The sequence below is a fragment of the Bufo bufo genome, chromosome 2 (genome assembly GCF_905171765.1).
Source record: "Bufo bufo chromosome 2, aBufBuf1.1, whole genome shotgun sequence".
NCBI lineage: Eukaryota > Metazoa > Chordata > Amphibia > Anura > Bufonidae > Bufo > Bufo bufo.
The window spans coordinates 558,127,603-558,154,128 of NC_053390.1; the positions used below are offsets into that span (position 1 = coordinate 558,127,603).

Here is a 26,526-nt window from a genome sequence, read left to right on the forward strand (position 1 = left end):
GACTAATGAATGTGATATCACTGGCCTAAGCAGAGGCTGCTGAGCTCACTGTAGTGATGTGTCCTCTTCAAAAAAACTGACTGGCAGAGGTGCTGGGGGTTGGAACCCCACCAATCTGATATTGATGACCTAAGGGCATCAATATTCTAGCCCCAGAAAACCAAGACTGTTTGCCATGCTAAACACCCCAACAAAAACAGACACAGGACAGGAAATAGAATACATGGAGAGATTTAAAAAAATTACATTCGGAAAACCATACACCTGTGTTTAGTAAAAAATAATAATAATGCCATTCAGTATTGACATATAGGCTGTTAATATATGATAAAACATTTTGATTAAAGTGTCCCTTTAAGTAAACTGTAGTCTGCAACACCACTTCATATAATGAAGTATAATTTTATATACCTGTTTATAGGTAAACAATGTGTTTAAAGCTCAGTGAAAATGTTTCAGATTCTACACAGACTCCTTCTGTTTAATTTACTGATAATCATGAATGATATTCAGGTTAAAAGCCTTTCAGGACTGACTGTGACGCCATTTCTCAAGGAGAAAAGAGGTAAAAAATAAACAGCTTTGTCTGTGGAAGGATGTGTTCCTCCGAGCTATCTTGGAAAAGATTAGATAAAGTTCTTAAACTTTTCCAGGGCACAAGGTAACCAGGGGAACATTTAAAACATAACTGCAAATCCTTTTATTGACATTTTTATTAAACAGACTACAAAGATTTTATTAACTATTTATATCATGTGGATGTTAACTCAGTGGGAAGCAGAGCACCCACATAGCTGTGCTCCTGCTCATAGTTTTAAGGATAAAAAACGAATATAAAATAAATGTAAGCACCTATATCTTCAGAACTGCAAGCAGGATGTGACCATAGTCTCTTCCCTATCCCTTATCAGATGAAACTATCTTAAATGTCTGCTCACTGTGGGGTACAAACCATTGGCATTCTCAGTAATTTCCAGAATGGAGGGTCCTCAAGTGCCCTCTCTGAATGGAGCGGTAGTGTGCACATTGGTCTACCGCTCTGTTCACTACAATGGGACTGATGTAAGCGGCACTCCATCAGTCCCATAGCAGTGCATGGACCAGTGGACCAGCATGTGCACTACTACTCCATTCATATTAACTGCATTAGAAAGTGTATACCTTCCCTCTTGCAGGCACTTCAGTAAATAATAAAAACGTTGGCTCTGATTTACAGGGGCCTTGATAAGACCTGTGCTGCCGGAGAAGGCATGTAATTTATAAGGATGATGAATTAGCCGGAGCTGATAGCCCCACCCTTGCAACGCCCTTACTCTGCTCTCGCCACTTCTCGTTTTCGTAGACTTGGTGAGGGCAGCGTAAAATGCAGACTTTGACTACGCCATAAAGAGTCGTAAGGAGAATGATACATTTCCCCCATGTCTAGGGCAATTAGCTGATATTTTTTCATAGTAAAATGTGGTTTGAAATAGAAATTAAGGAATCCCAACAACTTACAGTGTTTACCCTTGTAGCACACAAATGTAGCCTAATCGGCTAATATTACCCTTTTCTCATTTACCCTAATTTTTGGTGCATTATAAAACCATGATTCTTTATTGATTCACATTTCATAAGATCTTGGTGCTCAATTAAAAACCCAGCAGGCAGTTACTATGTATATCTAGATTATGTACTATCTGAATCTCAGGAGTGAGGATCTAGATAGTGTGCACTACCACCCTCGATCACTACTGTATCTACCTCCAATTCATACATTCAGTAGGTATTTAGTAACTGCATTAGCAGCAACCTGCTATTGAAGAGGCTCTGTCACCAAGATCTACCCTATTAAACCACATACTGACTGACAGGACTCATCATGCTGATTAAAACTATACCTTTCTTTTGTCTGTGTGATAAATAGCTGCAGAGAAATCTGCATTTTTATCAATATGCAAATGAGTAATTGGAGCACCAGGAGGTGGGGCTGAATCGTTTGAGCACTGCTTTGTAACACCCCTTATGCTCTGCACACTTCCCTCCTCCCTTTGACTGACAGATCTAGACATCAGGCTGAGGGCAGAGCTGTGTGCTAGCAATATCATACCACTATGTACTAAAGCTTCACCACACTGAGATCTGCTCAGAAAGCTAATCTACATGGTTATCTTGTATAGGTAATTATCAGGAAGTATTACTATTATCATTAAGGTGATCCTTTACAAGTGGTGATGATACACTATCAGTATATGGCACATGATGTCTCTCTCGCTATTAATTTCTTGAAAATGGCCTTATCTCTTGGACCTGATAGTCTTACAAATTTTTTATTGCGTTTTATTGATCCTTTAGATCATTATTAGCCCCATATTTAGTAAGGATTTTCAATAAAGTGGCATCCTCAGGTGTCTTTCCATAACAAATGCTGGAGGCTTTAATAGAAACACTGCCAAAGCCAAGGAAACCACCAGATACTCCATCTAACTTCAGACTGATTTCTTTACTGAACTTGGATCTAGCCTCCCGCCTAAGCAGTCTACTCCCAACGGTGTTTAGTTCTGATCAGGTGTTTTTTTTTAAAAAAATTACAAAAAGCTAGCTGGTAAGCGTGGCTTCTTGGGGGTGCTCTCTTCAGTCGTTGCGGATCAGACACCTGTTCTGCTCCTACCTTTGGAAGCTGAGAAGGCAATTGATCATGTGCATTGGGGTTATCTAAAGGAAGTGGTCTGTGAATTTGGTTTTCCACCATGATTGCTATCTTTAATTATGGTTCTATATATGTTTCCTTCCGCTAGGGTGTAGATTTTGGGACTTCTCTCCTTGGCCTTCATACGGCACCCGGCAAGGATGTCCACTGTCTATCTTGATTTTTGCATTAATTATATATGGTATTTTCACGGGAAAGGAAGAACACTATATCAGATTATTTGTGGGCGATGTTATTACAGTATTTCATTGACCTCTCCTGAATCTTCGTTGCCTCCCGTAGTGGATCATGAGCATATTAGGTAGGGTTAGTTATTATAACGTTAATGCCCACAAATCAGTATTATTGGGTATGAACATCCCTGTGAACAACAAAAGATATTGCCAACAAATTTCCCTTTCAGTGGGCTGATGATAGCATCCCCTACATAGGAATTACTCTTACTTACCCTTCAAACTAATTACTACAAACAAACTACTTTATGCTTGTCTCAAAGGTAAAGAGAGATCTTTTGTACTCCCACTACCCAATTTCATGACTTGGCCATGAAATTGGGGGGTTGAGGGGTTTGGAGTGTCCCTGTCTTCTCACATTATTCTCCACCTAATTAAAAGCTGGGGGATTCACGAAACTTCAAAGAAATGGCTACGACAGAGGCCCATATGTTTAAGTACGACTCCATGCAAAGTGTTGTTTTCTGGTAAGTAGGGGTGGGCGATATAGACGATATAGGCGATATGCGATATAAATTTGTGCCACGATATGGATTTTGAGCATATCGCCAGACCGCGATATGATCGCGCTCTCTGCGCGCACCATCTTCTCCTGAGCCGGCACACTGGGCACAGTGGAGAAGGAGAGAGTCCCTCCCTCCCCACTGTGCGCGGCTGCCGCTGACCACCAATGACAAAAGGAGGAGGGGAGGGACTGACAGTAAATCATTGAGTTTTCACGATCTCAGTGAGCGCGTGAAAACTCAAATCCGATGATATATTCTAACCCCCAGGCGTTCCCATGGTGACAGGGACGCTTGCCTGGGGGTTAGAATATACAGGGCCACGTCGCTGACAGTAGAACATTTAAAAACTAATCAGTAACTTTAACTTTATTAATTGGTGATCTCTTTACTGTATACCTTACTAGGTCTTAGCTCCGGTAACAGCAGGCAGTGCGGGCGGGCGGCGCTCACTCACTGACGTCACGCGCCTGCTCCTTCCACTAGGCGGCGCAGGCGCATGACGTCAGTGAGTGAGCGCCGCCCCCCGCACTGCCTGCTGTTATCGGAGCTAAGACCTAGTAAGGTATACAGTAAAGAGATCACCAATTAATAAAGTTAAAGTTACTGATTAGTTTTTAAATGTATTCCTGTGAGCGTCGGGGGGGGGAGGATCTGTGGATGGCACCGTTTAGGGGAGGGGGGGTGTCTGTGGATGGCACCGTTTGGGGGGGGGGATCTGTGGATGGCACCGTTTGGGGGGGAGGATCTGTGGATGGCAACGTTTGGGGGGGGGATCTGTGGATGGCACCGTTTAGGGGGGGGATCTGTGGATGGCACCATTTAGGGGAGGGGGGGGATCTGTGGATGGCACCGTTTAGGGGAGGGGGGGGATCTGTGGATGGCACCGTTTAGGGGAGGGGGGGGGATCTGTGGATGGCACCGTTTAGGGGAGGGGGGGATCTGTGGATGGCACCGTTTAGGGGAGGGGGGGATCTGTGGATGGCACAGTTTAGGGGAGGGGGGGATCTGGAGATGGCACCGTTTAGGGGAGGGGGGGGGATCTGGGGATGACACCGTTTATGGGAGGGGGGGATCTGGGGATGGCACCGTTTAGGGGAGGGGGGATCTGTGGATGGCACCGTTTAGGGGAGGGGGGGGATCTGTGGATGGCACAGTTTAGGGGAGGGGGGGATCTGGGGATGGCACCGTTTAGGGGAGGGGGGGATCTGGGGATGGCACCGTTTAGGGGAGGGGGGGATCTGGGGATGGCACCGTTTAGGGGAGGGGGGATCTGTGGATGGCACCGTTTAGGGGAGGGGGGATCTGTGGATGGCACCATTTAGGGGAGGGGGATCAGCTCCCTGCTGCTGTGTGCACAAAGCACAGGGCAGCAGGGAGAGTGTAAAGTCTTATTCACCCTAATAGAGCTCTATTAGGGTGAATATGACAAGGGTTCTACGTTCTAGCCCTTAAGGAGACTAATAGTTATTAAATAAAAAGTAAAAAAAAGTTTAAACACGCCCCCCAAATATAGAAAACAATATATCGCAATATATATCGCATATCGCACATGCTTAAAATTATATCGCAATATAGATTTTAGGCCGTATCGCCCACCCCTACTGGTAAGGTACCCAGATCCTTCTCCCTGTGGCACAGGCGGGATTGCAACTATGGAACAGACACTCTCCAACTCGCCATTTGCTTCCTCTACTTCTCAAAATTGCCCCTTCCCCTTATTAGTGATGGTAGCAAACTGTTACCTTTCTCAGATTTTAATGTGCCTAGGTGAGATTTCTATAACTACCTTCAACTCATGACTCATTATATTGCAACTATCGACATATAAAATTGGCCTCAAACACTGAATGACCAGTACTTTTATGATCCTAAATTTATTCTCAGGGGCATATCCAAGAGGTATCAGGTGATTCAAACGCACCTTAGTATTGCTAAATTCCCCTTCTAACTTCAATGGGAAGTGGACTTCAAAACGAAATTTTCTGACTTGCAGCGGTTATTCATATTCTCTCTAAGTTACACTACTTCTAATATTATTCATTTAGAAACTAATGCAAAGCTATTGTATAGGTGGTATTATAAGCCATGTAGACTAAAATTAATCTAAAATATATCTGAATATGTCTCATCAGCTGTGGGCACTATAATGCATATTTAGTGGGACTGCCCTGTTATCATACTGTTTTGGACCCAGGTTAATTCTCCCTTGTTGAGAATTCTTGGTGGTGTAGTACCATGGGGGCCAGAAGTAGCACTATTATCCTTTAGATTAGACACCCTTCCACACTGATATTACAATTGCCGCACAGTTGTCAACAGTCACAAGGGTGGAAATAGCGGATCCGCAAAACACATACGTATGTGTGAATGGACCCTAAATCTGGTGTTATTTGGTGTTAGCACAAAATCCATAATGTATAAAAGTTTTGTATATTCGTCACAGACAATTCTGATTGGTAAGCGCTGGCAGATCTTCTGGATTATTATATGCAGTCATTTAGCACTTAGTTGCAATTTTAACAATGTTTTCTGATGGCTTTGGTTTGGATTTCAGATAAGATATAACTCCTATAACTAAATTATGGCAAAAAGATCAGTAAGCTAATAGAATATAAACATACTATAAACGATAGTAAAACTGTGAAAGCAACAGCCAATTTGATTGCTATTTTCATATAGCAGGCCTGCTGCATTTGAGTACATGGCTTGCAATAAAATACTACACCTTACAGAATTATTCATTGCTCATTATTATTCATGTATGAAGTTAGCTCTTGAAAGTACAGATACTTCGGAGTGAAAAATCAGAGTAACTGGTTTAAAGGGGTTCTCAAGCTCTTAGAAATATAGCTTTTTGAAATAAGAACATGATGTGCTCCAACTTTATAATATAGTGAGCAGAACTAGGAAGAGAACATCCAGCTCTGCATAAATATAATACATTCTGAGGTGATACATTAGACCAGGCATGGGATTCAGCCAGTTCCCTCAGGTTCTCCAGATCCGGTTGTTAAAATTACAGCAGGATCGGAGAACCGTGTTACCGGCTGAATCCGGATCCGGTGCTCTGGCATCTGCAGCTGTCCTGTCTGAGAGCAGGGTATAATATAGGTAATAAAGCTTTTCTGTGTTATATATCAGTTTATATGAGCTAAAACTGGATATTTGAGTAAAAAAATGGAGTAAACCCTGACACATTGATACAGGTAAAGCTGTCAATCAGACTGTATGGACAAAGTAATCAGGACTCTCACTGTCTCTCCTAGGAGTCTTGTCAGGATTTACAGTTTTTTACTCAGAAATCCTGCACCAAATCTTTCCCTCGATCATATCCTGCTGCCAGATACGGCAGCATAAAGCACTCAACATATTCACTTTAAAGAGACACTAAACCTGGAATTCAAAAAACTAACAAAAAATAATAATAATTGTTATTTGCTCCTTTTTTATCAGATGTCACAACTGCAGAACATGGAAAATACAATAGAAAAGCAGTGTATTGTTCTCTTAGGAGTAGGGAGCTGGGTTTAGTTTGGATAATTTTAGTCTACACAGTGAGTGTGGCCATTTTGTTGGAAGGAAGCTCCTAGTTAGTAATAGAACTAAATAGACTTGGTAAAGGAGCCAGCCATAATGCCAATAGTACCAGCTGTAGTATATACATAATATCAGCCATAGTACATAATAGCTAAACTGCCTAGTTTGGCAGTGATAATTCAGTTCTTCCCTTCACTGCATAATAGTGCAGCTAGGCATATTTGCCTTTCAGGTTCCTGGGAAAGCTGGGCTACCACCAAGTGGAACTCTAATAGACTGCAGAATGCTAAATCTACCAAGATAAATCCTCCCCACTCCTAAATAGTGCCACAACTAGGTAGATTTGCATTTCAGGTTCCTGGTAAAACCAGGTTACCGCCATGTGGTGCTGCAATAGAGTCTGTAGAATAGTAACTCTGCAAAGATCAATCCCTCTTTCTCACCCCTAAATATGCATTAATTAGCTTGATTTGCCTTTTAGGGTCGTAGAACAGATATGTGGAACTGTAATAGATTGCAGAATAATAAATGTGACAAGATAAAGCCCCTCCTCTCTCCTAAATAATGCCATAGATGGATTTGCTTTTCAGGGTCCTGGAAAATCTGGGTTACTTGCACATTGTAATGGTAACATCATCTGGTCAGTGTAATGGTAAAGTGAATGCAGTGTTAAGCCCCGCCCCTTGCCCAAACTTCCTGCTTACCTGTGAGCTCCATCTTCGGCTGGGACAGAACTGGTCCCCAGCCGAAAATGGAGAGACATGAAGGAAGGAGACACTTGTCCGACTGCAGGATATCTGTTTAACGGCTTTCTGCAGCAGTTGGCAGATGTCCATGCAGAAATAACTTTTCTTAGCAGGTTATGCTTATTATTTTCTTGTTTTTCAGGGTTATGTCCCTTTATCTAAATGATCTATCTTCAGGGTACCCCACACACCTGCCAATCAGGTCCTGAGGATAGGCCATAACTCAATAAAAAGTGGACAACCCCTTTAAGGATGCAGCATTATTTTTATTTCTTATTTTTATTTTTTCACCTCTGCATTCCAAAGTCATAACTTTTTTATATTTCTTAATCAACGTAACCATAATAAAAACCTGTTTTTGTTGCATGAGTATGTTTTAAAAGCACTATTTTGAGGTACATTTTATGTACTGCATTAGCTTGGGTTAAGGAGAATATTTTTTTTAGCAAGGTATGTGACTTTACTTTACATTTTTTCAGTCCCACTTTGGAACTGGACAATGCGATCACTTTATTGCTGATATAATAGACAACAATAATTCTGTATTTCATTGTATACTTTATAGGGGTACAAAGGTGTCAGACCTGGGGATCTTTGTTAGACCCTGAAAACCAATTGCCACCCTGGAATTGTTTCACGGGGGTGGCAACAGGGTGACAGAGGGAGTCCTATTTAACCTCTGAGGCTAGTTTCACACTAGTGCTTAGGATCTGGCAGGCTGTTCCCTACTGGAACAGCCTGCCGGATTTCTTTGCAATGCCGGAAGCTTAAATGTCGCTGTCCGGCCCCATTAACTATAATGGGGACTGGTGTAGAACCAACTGGTCACAACCCGGCAAATATGTAAAAAATTGTTGAGAAGAAAACTGCTAAGCACTATGTAAATGGGGCTAAGCTGCAATACCAAACCTAGCCGCTATCCAAGGGATGGCGGTGTGGCTGGCAAGCTGCGAGGAGCCTGCAGCCTCTACAAGCAGCTAATTGATGGGTATGCCGGGAGTCAGACCCCTTCAGATCACATACTGATTACCTACCTTGAGGATAGGTCATCAGTATTAAACACTCGGACAACCCCTTTTATAAAACAAAAATGTATTAAGTGTAATCACCTAGATTTCCAAGGCGAAGGAAGTCCATGTATCCTTCCAATTAATCCAGCCACGATTACTGATGTATGTATTCTGCCATTTCTTTCGTTGTCCACTGACCTTTCCAATTGCATAAAGGTGGTTTGCCTGAAACCCTCCAGGTTGGTCTAAGCAGTTATAGTAGGCGCCACAATCAGATTGCAACGGGTACATTCAAGTTAGAGAGGTTTGTCTCAGCTTGACAGACTCTTTAAAAATTTAATTGTTTAACCTGAATATAGTAGATTTATTCTCAGGATGTCTGCTTAAAGCCCATAACCATTTTGAAAAAAAAAGTATCCAGTTGATGGAAAATAATGCACATTTTTCTATAAATGAAAAGATAACAAAAACAATATCTTAGAGAAGAGTCAGAAGACATTTGAAAGAATTTTTGCTGTAGGTCAGACTTCCAAAAACACAGTGTAAATCATTTTAATAAGTGTTGAAAGTTCCCTTTGGTCATTGCATTTTACATCAAATCAACAGACTTACTTACCCAAAGACACAAGCCTTGCTGAAGCTTGATTGGAAATAAGCATACATTTTGCCAAATGCTTACAGTCCCTCTAGTCAGCATGCAGCAGAATTAATTTCACAAACTGGCATGTATCAGAGGAATATACATTCATGGAAAATAGGTCACACGTTGGCACAGGCACTAAGTAGGTTAGATATTCTATTATTCACTGCTTATAAGAGTCTACTAGCATGCTTCCCAAATCAGAGCAGTGCGGATTAAATCTGCCATGAGAGCTAGTATTAAAGAGGACCTTACATATCTTGAGAAACCTCATAAAGTAATAGGAGAATGAAATATAACACCTTTCTCAAATATATATATATATATAATTAGAACATAAAAAATTCTCACTAATTTAGTGATAAAAGATGTAGCCCTTTAAGAGCTGAGCCAACATAGTCAAAGTCTTAAGCTCTGTTAACATCTGCATTGTTATTTCCATTGTTGTGCTGCGTTATATATTCAGAACAACAAAAAATAATAGCTGAGCAGGATCCATAAAATGATGGGAACTAATGATGCCTGAAGGGCCCAACTGACTATACTGCTTGTATGATATGCCATTTAAAGGGGTTGTGCAGGCAATCTATATTGATCAATATCTGATCGGCGGGGGTCAAACACCCAGCACTCTCTCTGATCAGCTGTTTGAAGAGGAGGTGGCTTTCCATCTGAGCGTCGCTTCCTCTTCATTATGCTGCCTGTCATCTTGGAAGGGGGTGTAACTACAAGTACTTGCTCCATTTGCTTGCATGGAGTGCCGCCTCCTCTTCAAATAGCTGATCGCTGGCGGTGCCGGGTATCAGACCGCCGCCGATGAGATATTACTTGTACAACCCCTTTAATGTGTTTTGTGTCACTGTGATATGCCAGCACTTAAGTAATGTATGCACCATTAAATGCCCTGAGTATTCACACTATGTGTAAGGTGTATATTGTAGGTGGTGATGTCACAGTTGGCCTCTGAAATGGGGATAATGCCCGTGTGAGCTATAGACCCTCAGACAGAATGTTGGTGTGCACTGCAAATATGTGTGTCAGAAAGCACACTGTAATTAATGCAAATCTCACTAATTGATGAGAAGCTGCACTGTATGCTGTTGACATGTGGGGAGTTGTGGTGCCCAGCAGGAATGCATTGTCAGTATGCAGTGGCCAGTACACAGAGAATACTACAGCCCCTGGTATGGAGAGGAACAGCCAAACTGCTTGGTAGTTAGCTATCAAATGGGGGTGGCACTACGCTCAGAACCTAAATAGTGGTTGGAGCAGCGACACTCACAGCAATTCCTAGTCCTTGCATCTTTGAGTGTTCAGAGGACCTGTGATAGGTCACGTTATAAAGGAACAGACCAACCAGTTTGCTGAATAGGGATTGCCTGTGTAGAGTGTGGCATACTGGACTACACGAAGGAGAGGCAGTCATGAAGGCAGACAGTTGTGGTTGTAAGAGAGTCACGCTTTAGGACTGTGCGCCATGTGGAGATGATCCACACTTGTGATTACGCATGAGTAAAGTGGGGGCACATGGAGTATTGCTGAGGCCTAGATCTAGCAGCAGAAAAATCTTCATCAATGTTAGTGTGAGCCAGGCAACAAACATAAAAGTAGTATGAACGAGTCCACAAAGTTCCAAAATCAGCAGATTATGAAAAAAGAATTAACTCTGCCCATTTGGGTAAAGGAGAAAAGTTCTACCAGAAACAACTAACCACCTTTTACCTCCTAGTTTCACACCTGCGGCACGTAGATCCAGCCGCCTAATCTGGCAGACAAATTGGGATTTGGCTGGACACAAACTGCAGAGTGCAGCGGTTTGTGTCTGGCCAATTCTCCACATTTTTGCCAGAATGTGACCGAATCTTTGCCGAACCTCAGGAATTACATTTGTATCTGGCAGTGTCGAATCTGGAGAATTCAAGCTGTTCTCTGCCAGAAATCACACCGCAGATGTGAAACTAGCCTTAGACAGAATAGTAGGTATTCCGGATGCTCATATAGTATCATTGGTCTGTTCACATGTAGAGACCATCTGAAGTGGTTAAAAAATGATTAATTCACCATACTATCAATATAAGTATTAAAAAAAAGCGCTTTTGATGGTCAAAGGGAGTAGACATGGCGTGCTAGTGACTGTTGTTCCAGGGTGTAGAACTAGCAGTAGCTAATGGACTCTTGAATCATGTTACTAAAGCTAAGTAAGGCAAGAAAATGCCATTGGCTGGAGTCAACTAGATACATAAATGTGAGTTGGTGTTTATGCTGGTTGGTTGCAAATCCTATACAGAAATATTAGTGCAATCGTCAAGTTTGGACAACCAATTATTTCAATTTCAGCTTTCCCCAGAGACATGTCAATCATACAGGTTTTGGGGGCTTATCTCTCTCAGGTTTAGCTCTTCAAAGTTCAATTGCATACGGTCATTTTTGCAGCCCAGAAAAACGTGAAAGCTACCGAATAATTCAAAGTGTTTCTCATGATTGCAAGTTTGAGGCAGATTATAGATTGATTTAGGAAAACCTATGAAAGTTACGCCCACCGCATTCAATCCCACGCTTAGAATGACTCTAATGCTTACCACATATAATCCTATAGCCTATATAAATCTTTGTGAAAATCACAACAGCCTTCTGTCATCCAATATGTTTCCATACTACATATGTATAGCTGTGTTCTAGAAGCAGCTGCATGACCTTGTTAATATGACTGCATTCAGACGTGGAAGGAATCTGCTGCTAAATATGGACACAGGATACAGATGTGTTCTATCCAGATGCCAAGTCTCTACTTGTCTTTTTTTACTTTCTATTCTATTGTATTTTTCATCTCTTTTAAAGTGCTGCGTTATATGTCCATGTTTCTCAGTCATATTTTTGCTCTGCGATTATTGCTATTGCTATTATTACTGTTGTAATATTCGATGATTAGTAGGGCTCTGCTAATGTCTATTAGGCAAAAATAGGCCAAAAATTAGGACATGTTTATGAACATATGCATTATTGAATTGTTCTATTGACTAAACTTGACAATGCCTATCCAATAAAAGACACCCATGTCCATGCTCTCTGTGTAAATTAACCATAGTGAGTGATGTAGTAGAGTTAACACACGCCTAACTAGATGTGTTAACTAAGCAACATGTAGTTGTGTTAAGCCGACATCTTCAATTGTTTTTCAATGGCTTTTATTACAGGATATCACAATGAGTTAAAGGGGTTGTGTCATTTGCAGACAATAGGGGCATATCACTAGAATATGCCCCCATTGTCTGGTAGGTGCGGGTCCCACCTCTGGGACCCACACCTCTCATAAAAGGAGCCAGCAAAGTGCCAGAGGGCGCACCGTGCATGCGTGACTGCCCTCCATTCATTTCTATGGGGCCGCCGAAAATAGCCCAGCACTGGCTCAGCTATTTCTGTCGACCCCATAGAAATGAATGAGAGCGGTGGCCGCGTAAGCCAATAGGAAGGCTTGGTGGTGGCAGGACCCGGCACCGCCGGCCACCACTTTGCCGGCCTCGTGTTAGGCTTTGTTTTAGAGATAGGTGCAGGTCCCAGAGGTGGGACCCGCACCTATTAGACAATGGGGGCATATCCTAGCGATATATGCCCCCATTGTCTAAGATGAGAATACCTCTTTAAGACATCTTTCACACAAACTATATGGATCCTGGATTTGTTCAGTACAAAAAAACGGATGGTTTTGCACGCAAGTGCAGTCAGTTTTGTCTGCAATTGTGTTCAGTGGTTTCAGTATCACTTTTGATGCATTTTTCACACATGTAAAAAAAAACAACTGAAGACTTACAAACAATATCTCCTAGCAACCATCTGTGAAAAACACTTAGCATCTGGACGCGATGCGTTTTTCACGGAAGCCCCGTTCACTTCTATGGGGCCAGGGGTGCGTGAAAAACGCTTAATATAGAACATGCTGCGATTTTCACATAAAGCAGAGATGATGCGTGAAAAACAACGCTCATGTACACAGACCCATAGAAGTGAAGATCCAGTGCGGGTGCAATGCATTCAATTCACACATTGCACCCGTACGGAAAACTCGCTTGTGTGAAAGGGGCCTTAAGACAATATTAACAGACATTAACAGACAATATAACAGCCAAATGCACAATACACCAGTCTGTCAGTCAGCCCCTAGCTGGAAACTTTTTAGATAGGGGTGACCTGATGGCCACTGAGCTGGTCACACATGCTCATTTACATTCTTCAACTGCCCCCAAGCCCTATCTACTGTGACACTTACAGGGAAAGAGATGCAGCAGAAAGGACACCCCCTGATAACAGACACTCCTCTTAAGCTGTCAACCTGAAGAGAATCTAGCAGAGCAATGAATAGTGGGGGCTGTGGATTCATGTGAGGTACAGGGCTGATTCTAGCTTTGTTAGAAATAGACTGCCCTCTATATGATGTCTGATTTTCATTTATTTACATCAATCATGGCATAGCCCCTTTAACTTAAGAATGAAGATGAAAATTGGTACATCACTATATTCTTTTCAATAGAATATTTGCAAACAGGGTTTAAACTGTTGCGAGGGAGGGAATGCAGATGAGCATTTGTAAGAGGCTTAACAGCTAATGGAGACTAGAAGTTCTTGGGTACCAGGAAATCAGTAAATCCATATATCCTATAAGAGAGGGGAGAGTAGTGACATAGGGACAGGAGTGACATCTCTACAATGAACGCTAATGTAGAAAGCTTCAAGTTCCATGAGTCTTGGATGCCAAGCTAATATAGGAGTATGGACCTATTATTATTCAGTTGTTTCGGTCTGCATTAAGAAAAAATTCAAGGTAGAGAGGCCAAGAAACGAATGTGGTGTGGCATAGAGAATAAAATGGGGGTCAGTCAGCACATCCCAATGCGCAGGTGCACGTCACCATGGCTGAAAGCAAAAAAGGAAAAACAAATACGATGCAACATTGCTCTGCAAACACATATAATAAAGTAAATTCAATCGTGCTATACTCACTATAGAAACTATACTAATGCTACTTTATAAATGTGAGATTCTTAGCAAATACATTTTGTACTTAATGATTTGTGCCTGTTCACCAACAACAAGGCGATCTTTTTAGGACAGGAACCAACACTAAATACTACCTCCTCTGGTGCCATATTGACCTCCATTAAATTCAGAGAATGCAGGTTTTGCAAGCATGCTGAGCCCACTCTGGTGCCAAATGGCCTCCAATAAATGCAGAGAGACCAGCCTACAGCTTTATACTTGCAAAGACAAGGCAATATCTTTAGGACAATGCAGGGAATGCAGGCTCCGTATGCATGCTAAGCCCACTCTGTATTTTACCTCTTCTGGTGCCAAATGGCCTTCAATAAATGCAGGGAAAACAGGCTACAGCTTTATACTTGCACTTGTCCGGACAGGCACAGACAATTTTGTACAAAATATATTTGCCAAGAACCTCACATTTATACCGTAGCCTTAGCACATTTTCTGTAGTGAGTATGGAACTTTAGTATTTACTTTCTTATTTGTGTTTGCAGAGCGCTGTTGCATTGTGTTTGTTTTTGTACTGAACTTTATATAGGAAAGTTCAGTACAACATGCTATGGGTTTGTCTGCCTTAAGATTTACTAATGTGATCAATCCGGTGGAAGTCTAGACACCCTGTCTATGCTTTCACTAAGTGTATGAAATGTTTGGTCGACGTTCATTTGGCATATGTTGGGGGAAAAACATGATTGGGCATAATGGGTTTCAACATGCTAGAGCCATTTTCTCAAGGGAGATAAGCAACTGCCGGAGGTATCTGACAATAGCTAACTCCCCTTTCCCCAATGAAAATGTGTGAATACTTAGCCCAGCTGAACGTATGGGGAATTAGTTAGGAACAGGTGTTTGGCCGATAGCTATTGAAAGTATATGGACACCTTTGAATAACTTCACTTATGCTCAAATAAACCACGTACAACTATAGTTCAGCACCACCTATATCAGCTTCATCTGAAATCCACTTCCCGGACTGCGGCCATTCACTGGAAGCAACAGACATCCTTAGACATCAAACAGCTTCACTGCAAATGGCCCTGCAAAGGAGACACAAAGATACACCAACCATGAGGCCACCTCAGGAAGCACCTTCCAATGACTGTAGGGTAAGGGAAACATTTTGGCACATATATTATCCCTGCACTTTCTTACTCACAATTTAGAATCAAATGTATATATAGTGTTTGCAGAACTGTGTAAATAGCCACAATTCAAAACCCAGCGCATATGGCCTGATATCGACAGGCTATAACTGTACTACTTAGGGTACTTTCACACTCGCATAACAACATTTGCACATGTATGCTGCCAGAAGTCTGCCCCATTCACTATAATGGGGACCGGCCAGAGATCCGGCCGCAGCTCGGCAAACATGCCGGAAGGCGGCCGGACAAAAAATGCAGCGTGCCAGACACTCTTATCGTGAGTGTGAAAGTAGCCTTACTTCATTCTTACATAGAACATTTATATGAGTTACTGCATTTACAAAGTTGTATTGTTTCTACATCTTCTTCTTCTTTTCACAGATGACATACAGTACAGTATAAACTGTTGTATAAGATAAGAAAACCTGCACCAAACAGTAATGCTTAAAGGGGTTGTCCCATGAAAAATATTCTACAGTTTTCAAACCAGCACTTGGATCTGAATACATTTGTAATTGCATGGAATTAAAAATTATTATTCAGCAAAATGTATCTGTATAGCACCACCTGCTGTTTGTTCTTTTCCTTATTTCTTTGTCCTGCTCACTGAGATGGCCGCACATGCTCAGTTTCATCCGTAGACTGCCTCCTGAGCTGTGATAGGGAGAGCATGGACACGCCCCCTGAGCTGCAGCAGAAAAGACACTCCCCTTGAGCTGTCAGCTTGATATAAATCTAGCAGAGCAATGAATGGGGAGATCTATGAATACATGTGAGGTACAGGGCTGGTTCTAGCTTTGTAAGCAAGAGATTTTTGTATTACATGATGCCTTTCATTTTTACAATAGTCATAGGATAACCCCTTTAATATTGCTCCATAGATTTCATATTTAACCCCTTAGTGACCAGCCTGTTTTGGGCCTTAGTGACTAAGCGTTTTTCTTCCTTTTTTCATCTTTTCCTTCCAAGGGCTATAACTTTTACATTTTTCCATCTATATAGCTTTATGAGGGCTTGTTTTTTGCGGGAAAAGTTGTAGTTTTTGGGGTACACATAACTTTCGGATTAACTTTTATTAACTCTTCTGTGAGGGAGATGGGAAAAACAGCAATACTGCCACTGTGTTTTTACGTTATGAATTTTACAGCGTTAATTTTCCGGTATAAATAACATAAAATCTTTATTCTCTGGGTCAGTATGATTACAGTGATACCAAATACATATATATTTTTTTTGAATTTTATTACTTTTTTGCAATAAAACCCCTTTTTCATTAAAAGGAAAAAAATGTTTTTGCATTGCCGCATCCCAAAACCCATAACCTTTTTTTATTTTTCTTGCTATGGAGTTGTGTGAGGGCTTGATTTTTGCGGGACGACTTGTGTTTTTCATTGGTATCATTTTGTAGTAAATTCCGCTTTTTTTATTGCTTGTTATTAGTTTTTTTCGGGGGCAACTAAGAATAAATTTGCAATTCTGTCATTGTTTTTTCTTATTTATTTTTTTCACTGCGTTCATCGTAGGGGATAATTTACAAGATATTTATGTAGTCCGGGTCGTTTCAGACGCGTACATTTTTTTCATTGAAAAGTGTTTTTTTTTACAGAATTTTTTTAATTTAATAAGTGTGTTTTTTTAAACTTTTTTTACCACTTAATAGTCCCACAAGGGGACTATAACAGACAATATTCAGATTGATTTTAAAATTGAATGCATTATCCCTATAGTGCATTGCATTTTAATGTCAGTGCTATACTGACATTGACCGGCAGGCTGCATCAGAGAGGCACAGCCTACTGGAATCTACTCAAGGCAACTTCATAAGACCCCAGCCTGCTTTTACACACATCGGCACCCCGCAATGGCATTTGCGGGGTGCCAATGGGAGACAGAGGGAGTCCGCTCCCTCTGTCAGCACTTTACATGCGGCGAGCACCATTGCCCACGGCCTGTAAAGCGTTAAACAGCCCGGATCGGAACTCCTGTCGGTTCGGGCTGTTAGAGCAGAACCGCGGCTCTTATGTGAGAGCCAGGTCCCCGCTCCCGCTGCACAGGGGATCCGTGCAGCTCTTAGACTAGGCCGCCATAAAAAAGCGGTGGCCTTCCTAAGGCCCCTTAGTGACCGCCATAAAAAGGCGTATGGGTGGTCACTTAGGGGTTAATAACCTATCAATTATGAACATGCCCAGTATCACATCTATACTGTACAATTGAAAATATAGTCTAGATCTATGGTCCTGCCACACACAGTAATTCTAAATCCTGATTAGTAGCCAACCATTACTATTCAAAACAGTAATTTTTCACAAAACATTTGAGATTTGTTGGATTTGATTTATATGACTTGCTATTCTTTACATTTTGGAATTCTAGATACACTAAGCATGATATTCTGACAATGTACAAACAGAGAGTAGCAACTGTCTGGGACACCACTGAAAAGAGGGGTGAGCAAAGGGGTTAACTGGCAATTTTAAGTAACCTCATGTTGTAGGCTGGCCAAAAGTTACAGAAGGTGGAACCAAAACAAGTATGTGGGATATCTCAAGTAGGTGGGTCAAACACATGTGGATAGTAGGGCCAGCAATACCATAACGGGCAGTATATTGTGCTACAGCTTGGTATTTGGTACTGCAGCCGAACCAAATACCAAAGCACAGCACAATATACTGTATTTCTCCAGCATAACCAAATACCACAAAACAACACAATATACTGCCCCATAAGAACCAAATACCACAGTGCAGCACAATATACTGTCCCAGCAGAACAAAATACTACAGCGCAGCACAATATACTGCCCAGCAAAACCAAATACCACAGTGCAGAAAGAACTAACGTAGTGCAACAGAATATACTGCCCGAGCAGAACCAAATACTATACTGCAACATAATATACTGTCCCGGCAGAACAAAATACTACAGCGCAGCACAATATACTGCCCAGCAAAACCAAATACCACAGTGCAACATAATATACTGACCCAGCAGAACTTCTTGTTGCACTGTAGTATTTGGTTCTGCTGAGCCAGTATTCTTTTGTGCACTGCGGTATGTGTCCCAGCACCAGGACTTACTGCCTCGTAGGTGAGAGTTAACATTGGGACAGAAAACCATTGTATCTTATGCCCCACCGCTGTATTCAACTGCATTGCTGTCCTGAGGACACCAATACAGTGGGACTTGTAGTCTCTGGCCAGGTACATAAGTGTTCACGGCATTGGGAGCGTCAGATTGTTATGTACCCAGCCGGCGGCCTTTCAAGTGAGGTTCAAGTTTTGGGCTGTTTTACCTTGGTATTTCTTACCACTGACTTGTTTGATTATTTCTATTGTTATTCTATAAAAGTTATGCTGGACATGAAAAACGCTTGCTCTTGGATGATTAAACTGATTGATGGTGGATGTACTTCTGTCTGAATCGAATTCACAATCGTAGTGAAAAGTGAAGGATGAAGAGATAATGTGCTTCATACTGAGGCTGTAATGTGCAGAATGACATGAATGGCTCTATTTTCTAACACGCTGGTAAAGCCATCTGAGGTGTGGCTAGTTAACTAAGTTTTAATAGTGTACCTGCATTTTCTGAAAAAAGGCAAGATTAAAATACTACATTTTGAGGTTAAATCTCCCTCAAAAAGTTAAAGGCCATTAGAATTAGGGGAAAAGGGGAAAGTAAGTTAGTTGAATCCTATATATTTGATGCTGTCACATGCCTTGCACTGAATTATTTCTTCAGAAAGAGGAACCATGTATTTGTTTTTACAATAATAATTATTGTTCTACTTCCTCGGGTGCTTGACTAAAATGACAAATTGCAAATTGCTCACATATTCTAAATAGGGAAGTGTAACTGGAATATATACAAAGTCAGATTTATTTAATAAATTTTAGTACATGATGTGTCCTCTTTTTGTCGCGATTAGTTGCTTCACCCTCTTAGGCATTGATTCAAGCAGTTTTCTGTACAACTCTTCAACTTCTTGATCCTGGAACCACACTTTAGGGTCCATTCACACGTCCGTAGTGTATTGCGGATTTGCAATACACCCGTCCGGCACTGCCATAGAACTGCCTATTCTCGGATGCAGTTGCGGACAAGAATAGGACATGTTCTATTTTTTTCCGGAGTCGCGGACCGGAAGATCGGGGGTGCACCCCGGAAATGCAGATGCGGACAGCACACTGTGTGCTGTCCGCATCCATTCCTGCCCCATAGAGAATGAATGGGTCCGCACCCATTCCGCAGAATTGCGGAACGGGTGCGGACACATTCACGGACGTGTGAATGGACCCTTTTAATCACACTTGCAATCATACAGTATACATTTTTGTTGGACAATCAATGTTTTCTTATTCATGATTTCCTAGTGGCCCACAGGTTTTCTATTGGGTTCAAATCTCATGAGTTTCCAGGCGACTGTGCAAGCTGTGTTGTGCCAAAAAACCTTATTGGTGTACCTTGAATTATAGTGCAACAATTACAACACAGGAGCCGATGTGGAGAATGGGAGTGATAATGGCCCTGATGTAGTGTAGTGGTAGTATCATGGTGTCCTATCTCAGTCCGTCGCATCCTCTGGTCTGTGCCTCTGGATGTTAATGTCCAAGTGGGTGCAAGGCAAGACAGGTGAGGCAGTCGCCAACATGTGGTGTTAGGAGAGTCAGTAACTAGGCCTGATTAAACTTAAGCAAAGTTTCTCTTTACTGTGCACCAAATAGTACATTCAGTCTTTATCCATAGACAAAGCAAAGTCCACACAGAAGTCAAATGATTAGATGTCAGTTATGGCCCTCAGGTTACTCTCTCTACTGCTACAGTCTCTAATCCTGGAATTTCCTGCTAACCACAGCAATTTATCACAACGTTCGCAATTCGTACTTCCTATTATACGACTGGCCAAAATCGTACCTGAAGAGTGCAGTGTCTTTAACCAGTTTTCCCTCTACTGTGAACATAAAGGGTGTCTTTACCCTATTTTCCCTCAACTGCAACATGGCCTGCAATGCTTGACACTGATCACCTTGCTGACTCACACTGTACAGTAGCTCTGAAATGTTACTTTGTTTTTCTCTCTCTTCCTGCAGAAGTAGCAGAGGACACACGGGGAACTGTTAGTCTCCGGACGCTTCTAGTTAAATGCCTGAGTCTGCTTCCTCTCCTCCAGGACCCGTCCTCACCACTGCCAACTCCTAGCACACTCTAGAATCTTCTGGAGCTAGGGGGGAAGGACAAGGCCCCTCCATGAGCTCCAGAGGGGCTAGTCTAGAATTGTTAACTCTGGCCATACCTGACTCATGCTGGAACATGCTGAGTGTGTGACATAGAAACATATTACATGCAGCACTTCACCTTAGGAGTGCAACAACAAAGAATTGCAGATACCCCATCTGGGGTACTGCAATAGTAGGGTGCCAGGTCTTGTTAACATATGCAATCACCACTTGGAAACCACTTCTTTATTGTTGGTAGCAGTTTCGGCTTCAGAACAGCCACATATTTTTGACTCTGCATTGTGCCTTCAAGGGATAGAGTGTCTCTGTAGCAGCAGTAGAGCACCCACTTTGGATGGATCTGTTGGGGCTTTTTGGATATGATCAGATCAAAGAAATTCTCTAGGTAAGTGACAAATTCTGATCTGCGTACCAGCACTCCAAAGTGCGCATCTTCAGAAAAATCCAAATGAATAATAGCAATCACAGACAGCCTGTGGCCTGCAGATTATCCTGTTTAAATACATGATGTGACTGGCATCACATGATCCGTGATATCAGTACGGCCAGTGAGTGAGCGCTGGCTCTGATTGGTTGACGCTCCCTCACCTAGATACCCGACATGTGTCCTAACAACCGGAAAACAGCGGTGCTGCCGGGAAGCGCTGCAACGGCAAAATAGGGGATTATCTGAGATATTACCGTATTTTTAACCTGCTCATAGGACACACCTAGGTTTTAGATGAGGAAAAATAATAATAATAATAATTTCATCGGACATCAGTGCAGATCCCCAATGTTAATCAGACCTCAGCTCAGACCCCCAATGCTGAGATCCAGCTCCTGAGATCCAGTGTTCTTCCTTCCATGCTGTGACCCAACATCAGACAATGTGAGGCCACAGAGTGAGCCAATGTCCTTGTTATATGCGCAGGTCACACCTTAGCATTCATCGCCAGCAGAGGAAGTCCAGGAAGCAGTGAGTACAGAGCCAGCACAGGGAATGCTGTATTCACCTCTCCCCGATCCTACTGTACTAATGTATAGTATTTACCCTGTAAGATGCACTGACATTTCCCCCCCACTTTTGGGAGGAAAAAATTGTGTCTTATAGGGCAAAAAATACGGTAATTTGTAAAACTTGATCCCAAAAGTTTCTACTGGATACTTCCAATATACACTCACCTAAAGAATTATTAGGAACACCTGTTCTATTTCTCATTAATGCAATTATCTAGTCAACCAATCACATGGCAGTTGCTTCAATGCATTTAGGGGTGTGGTCCTGGTCAAGACAATCACCTGAACTCCAAACTGAATGTCTGAATGGGAAAGAAAGGTGATTTAAGCAATTTTGAGCGTGGCATTGTTGTTGGTGCCAGACGGGCCGGTCTGAGTATTTCACAATCTGCTCAGTTACTGGGATTTTCACACAACCATTTCTAGGGTTTACAAAGAATAGTGTGAAAAGGGAAAAACATCCAGTATGCGGCAGTCCTGTGGGCAAAAATGCCTTGTGGATGCTAGAGGTCAGAGGAGAATGGGCCGACTGATTCAAGCTGATAGAAGAGCAACGTTGACTGAAATAACCACTCGTTACAACCGAGGTATGCAGCAAAGCATTTGTAAAGCCACAACACGCACAACCTTGAGGCGGATGGGCTACAACAGCAGAACACCCCACCGGGTACCACTCATCTCCACTACAAATAGGAAAAAGAGGCTACAATTTGCACAAGCTCACCAAAATTGGACTGTTGAAGACTAGAAAAATGTTGCCTGGTCTGATGAGTCTCGATTTCTGTTGAGACATTCAAATGGTAGAGTCCGAATTTGGCGTAAACAGAATAGGAACATGTATCCATCCTCTGATGGCTACTTCCAGCAGGATAATGCACCATGTCACAAAGCTCGAATCATTTCAAATTCGTTTCTTGAACATGCCAATGAGTTCACTGTACTAATATGGCCCCACAGTCACCAGATCTCAACCCAATAGAGCATCTTTGGGATGTGGTGGAACGGGAGCTTCGTGCCCTGGATGTGGATCCCTCAAATCTCCATCAACTGCAAGATGCTATCCTATCAATATGGGCCAACATTTCTAAAGAATGCTATCAGCACCTTGTTGAATCAATGCCACGTAGAATTAAGGCAGTTCTGAAGGCAAAAGGGGGTCCAACACCGTATTAGTATGGTGTTCCTAATAATTCTTTAGGTGAGTGTAAATTAATAATCCCCAATTCATCTCTATTGCATTTACCACCACCCCTATTTAGTTTTTTTTTTATACAAATTTTAGTTAGTCTCTTTGGTGTATAGTACAAATAATTAAACATAAAACAGTGAGTTATCCTATGTAAATTTTTATATATAATAGTGCAACTCCCATTAATTTCTCAATCTTCCAATGTAAGAGGACATACATTTTTATTTATGTCTAAGATCACAGCCACCATCACAGAACTTTTTCAATTTTTAATATAGCTAAGATAGTAGACTCTTCTCTCTAGACAAACTAAGAATCTCTTCAGAACTGTCTAAGTGAAAAAGACCTGTATTCTCAGTGGCCATCACTGTGTGCGGCAAATGAATATATTAATAATACAACCATGTCGATATTCTATACTCGGACAACTATCAGCCACATCCCCTCTCTTCTCCAACACTTAACCTGTGTCAACATATTCACTTCTAATAAATGTAAAAAAAAACACAGAAACACCCGAAAGGGGTTGTCCCCGTTTTTTTTTTTTTTTTTTTAAATCCCCTTGCAACCAGCAGATTCTGTAAAAAGAACTTGGTTTCAGCTATGTGGTTCCTGGGCTGTCTTCACTGGATTTCCGGCCCTCAGCTGTCAAATTCCGCACAGACTGGATCATTTGTACAGTTACTGTACATCCAATGACTGGCCTCAGAGGTCACCTGACCCCAAGCTACACGTGGCCCAGCCGTGACATGCCACTTTAGAACATGACTGCTAAAGCCAGTCATTGGTTGCAACAACACTCAACATCATTCATGCAGATATTAACAGGTGGGACCAGAAGTACAGTGAGGACAGCCATAGAGCCTGAACAGAGTGTCAGGAAGTAGGTACGTGTAGACCTCTTCACATGTACTGCTTGAATTTTTAAGAGCATCCTGGAAATATCTTAAATTTCATGCATGGGCCTTATTTTTTCCTAAAGTTTCTGCTTCAATTTTAATTTTAGGTATTTGTTAATGCTTTCCTAGCTATTTGTCCAACTCAAAAAAATAAAAAAATAAAATCTTTCATGGGCCTTTGCTATCCCTTATCAGGTTATCCACAAATACAAATTTATTCCATGTAATCAAGAACTGAAACTGTCTAGCTACAAAATAAAGTATTGTATCACAAACTGAAAATCCTTGTCAGGAATTTATCCAGCAATGTTCCTACAGACTGTTCCAGGAGGGTGAACCAGCCAAACTCCAGCTGGTTGACCTATCAGTGAGTCTGGACGCCAGGCCAATCAGGTCCCTGTATCGACGTCCACTCCCAGAGCTAGGCGGGAATTTAAGTCAAACACTTACTGCTTCTCAGTGTCTGAAGTTCTTGGATTCTTGTCTCTTGTTTGCTCTTTGTGCTTAGAACAGTGTAGAATTTCTGTTGGACCTTCCACTTCCACTGTTGACTCCTTGACTTGTTTCTGAATTAACTCCTTGTCTACTGTTTTGACTTCCACAGATTTTCCTGGCTTAGACGCTGACTTGATCTACTCTTCTTCTACTCCATGGCACCTGATTGGTATGCTGTGAGCGCACGCCTGTTTTCTGCCATATTATTCTAAAGATGTAACCTAGGTCCCTAACAGCCAAGTCCAACCAGCCTTGTGGCGGCTTCTGGTGAACACCTAGGGGTAGCTTTAGGTCTAACTAACCAGAGTGGTGAAGGTTTCAGATTTAGAGTTTGCTGGTAGTGGTCTAGGACATTGACCCTCTATTCCCTTCTCTCCTTTGTATTCATAAAAATTCTCCTCTCCCCACCTGCTATTAGACATGAAAGCTTAACCTGTTTTTTTCCCTCCTTACCAAATCTCTGATCAGATTACTAATATTTTAAAAACCTTTTTTCTGACCCAAATAAGAATGCTAACCAATGAGTAGAGGAATCGGGAGAGGAGAGCTGTCTTATTCAATTAATTGAAAGACAGGAGAGACAGGGATTATAAAATATTTCCTTATTTAATCAATGTTTTGTTTTTTTATTTTCTGATCATATGTTGCATCTTTGAGGGGGAGAGAGTTGAGGGGTGGGGTATTTTTTTTTACATATGTTGCAATTTTTCTTTAATATGTAATATTTATAATTGTTAAATAAAAAAAAGTGAATGTCTGTATAATCCTTTTGAGCATTTTATGATTCCAGCTAGAGAGTGAGAGCTGATCATTCCAAGTGTATTGATGAGTTAAACTCAATCTCCATGCACCTAAAATGACTGACAAGTTCCTTCCAGTATATTTCCTCCCCTGTGGATGAAATCTCACTGATCAGTACAAACTGAAGTTTGTCATTTAGGCTCGGAGGGTGGTGACTAAGTTCAGTTCATGTATACACTAGATTGGCTTGTTCCGGTCGGGAACAGCCTGCTAGATCTGTCACTGCCGGGCGCAACCGTGCGCTGCAAGAATTCCATTCGGCCTCATTCACTATATTGGGGACCGGCAGAGATCCATCCGCAAAACAAGCAAATCTGTTGAGGAGAGGCCAAATACTGCTGCAAATGCCACGCAACTGTATTTGTCTGGCCGCTCTTCTGCATATTTGCAGAATCTCCAAATCTCCGCCAGTCCCCATTATAGTGAATGCAGCCGGATAGAATTTTGGCAGCAAACGGTTGCACCCGGCAGTAGCGGATCCGGCAGGTTGTTCCTGGCCGGTACAGTCTGCCAGATCTGCTGAAACGCAGATGTGAAACAGTCCTTAATCAGTTCTCTCACTCTCTAGCTGGACTAAAAAATGCTCATTTTAATATCATAAAATTATTATACACTCATTCTGGCATGGATTTTCAAAGTAGGCACACTGCCCCCATCACATCAAGTATTTATTTAATAATCTTTGCAGTTTGTATTGTGAAATCTGGTGACAAATCCTCTTTAAGGAATGTACTGTATTTAGTAAGCCTTACTGACCAAAATTTTATAGTGAAACATTTAAAAGGGAAACAGGCTAGTACAGTACCTTGCAAAAGTATTCATCTCCCACTTGGTGTTTTTCCTGTTTTGTTTCATTACAACCTAGAATTAAAATGGATTTTTGAGGGGGTTGTACCATTTGATTTACACAATAGTACTTTACAAGTGCAAATATGTTTTACTGTGACACAAAGAATAATTAAGACAAAATAACAGAGAACTTTAACGTGCATAAGTATTCAGCCCCTTAAAGTCATTACTTTGTGGAGACATATTTTGCTACAATTAAAGATTCAGGTCTCTTGGGGCATGTTTCTATGACCCTAGCACATCTAGACAATGGAATTGTTGTTTATTCTTCCAGGCAAAACTCATCTCACTCATTACTTCAAGTTACTGTCGATGGGTTGTGTTCATGTACAGCAGTCTTCAAGTCTTGCCATATTTTCAATTCAATTGTGGTCTGGGCTTTGTCTAAGCCACTCCACCTATTTCCACTTAAATTACTCTAGTGTAACTTTAGCGGTATATGAGCCTTTGTTGGTGCCCACACCCTCTTCAGGACCGGCATCTACATAATACTGTTACACTTCCATTGTCCATTGTTAAA

The 26,526-nt window shown here is 41.7% G+C and overlaps 1 protein-coding gene across 2 annotated transcripts in view; it reads right to left on the bottom strand.

The window, feature by feature from the left end:
- GPRIN3 (GPRIN family member 3) overlaps positions 1-26,526 on the bottom strand; it is a 204,259-nt gene that overhangs the window by 93,908 nt on the left and 83,825 nt on the right. Inside the window, exon 2 of one of the 2 annotated variants that reach the window (XM_040418155.1) lies at positions 25,963-26,018. The exons of the other annotated variant lie outside the window; for it this stretch is intronic. The gene's annotated coding sequence lies outside the window, so the exon portion shown is untranslated. The remainder of the gene's footprint in view (positions 1-25,962; positions 26,019-26,526) is intronic. 2 annotated transcript variants of the gene reach the window in all.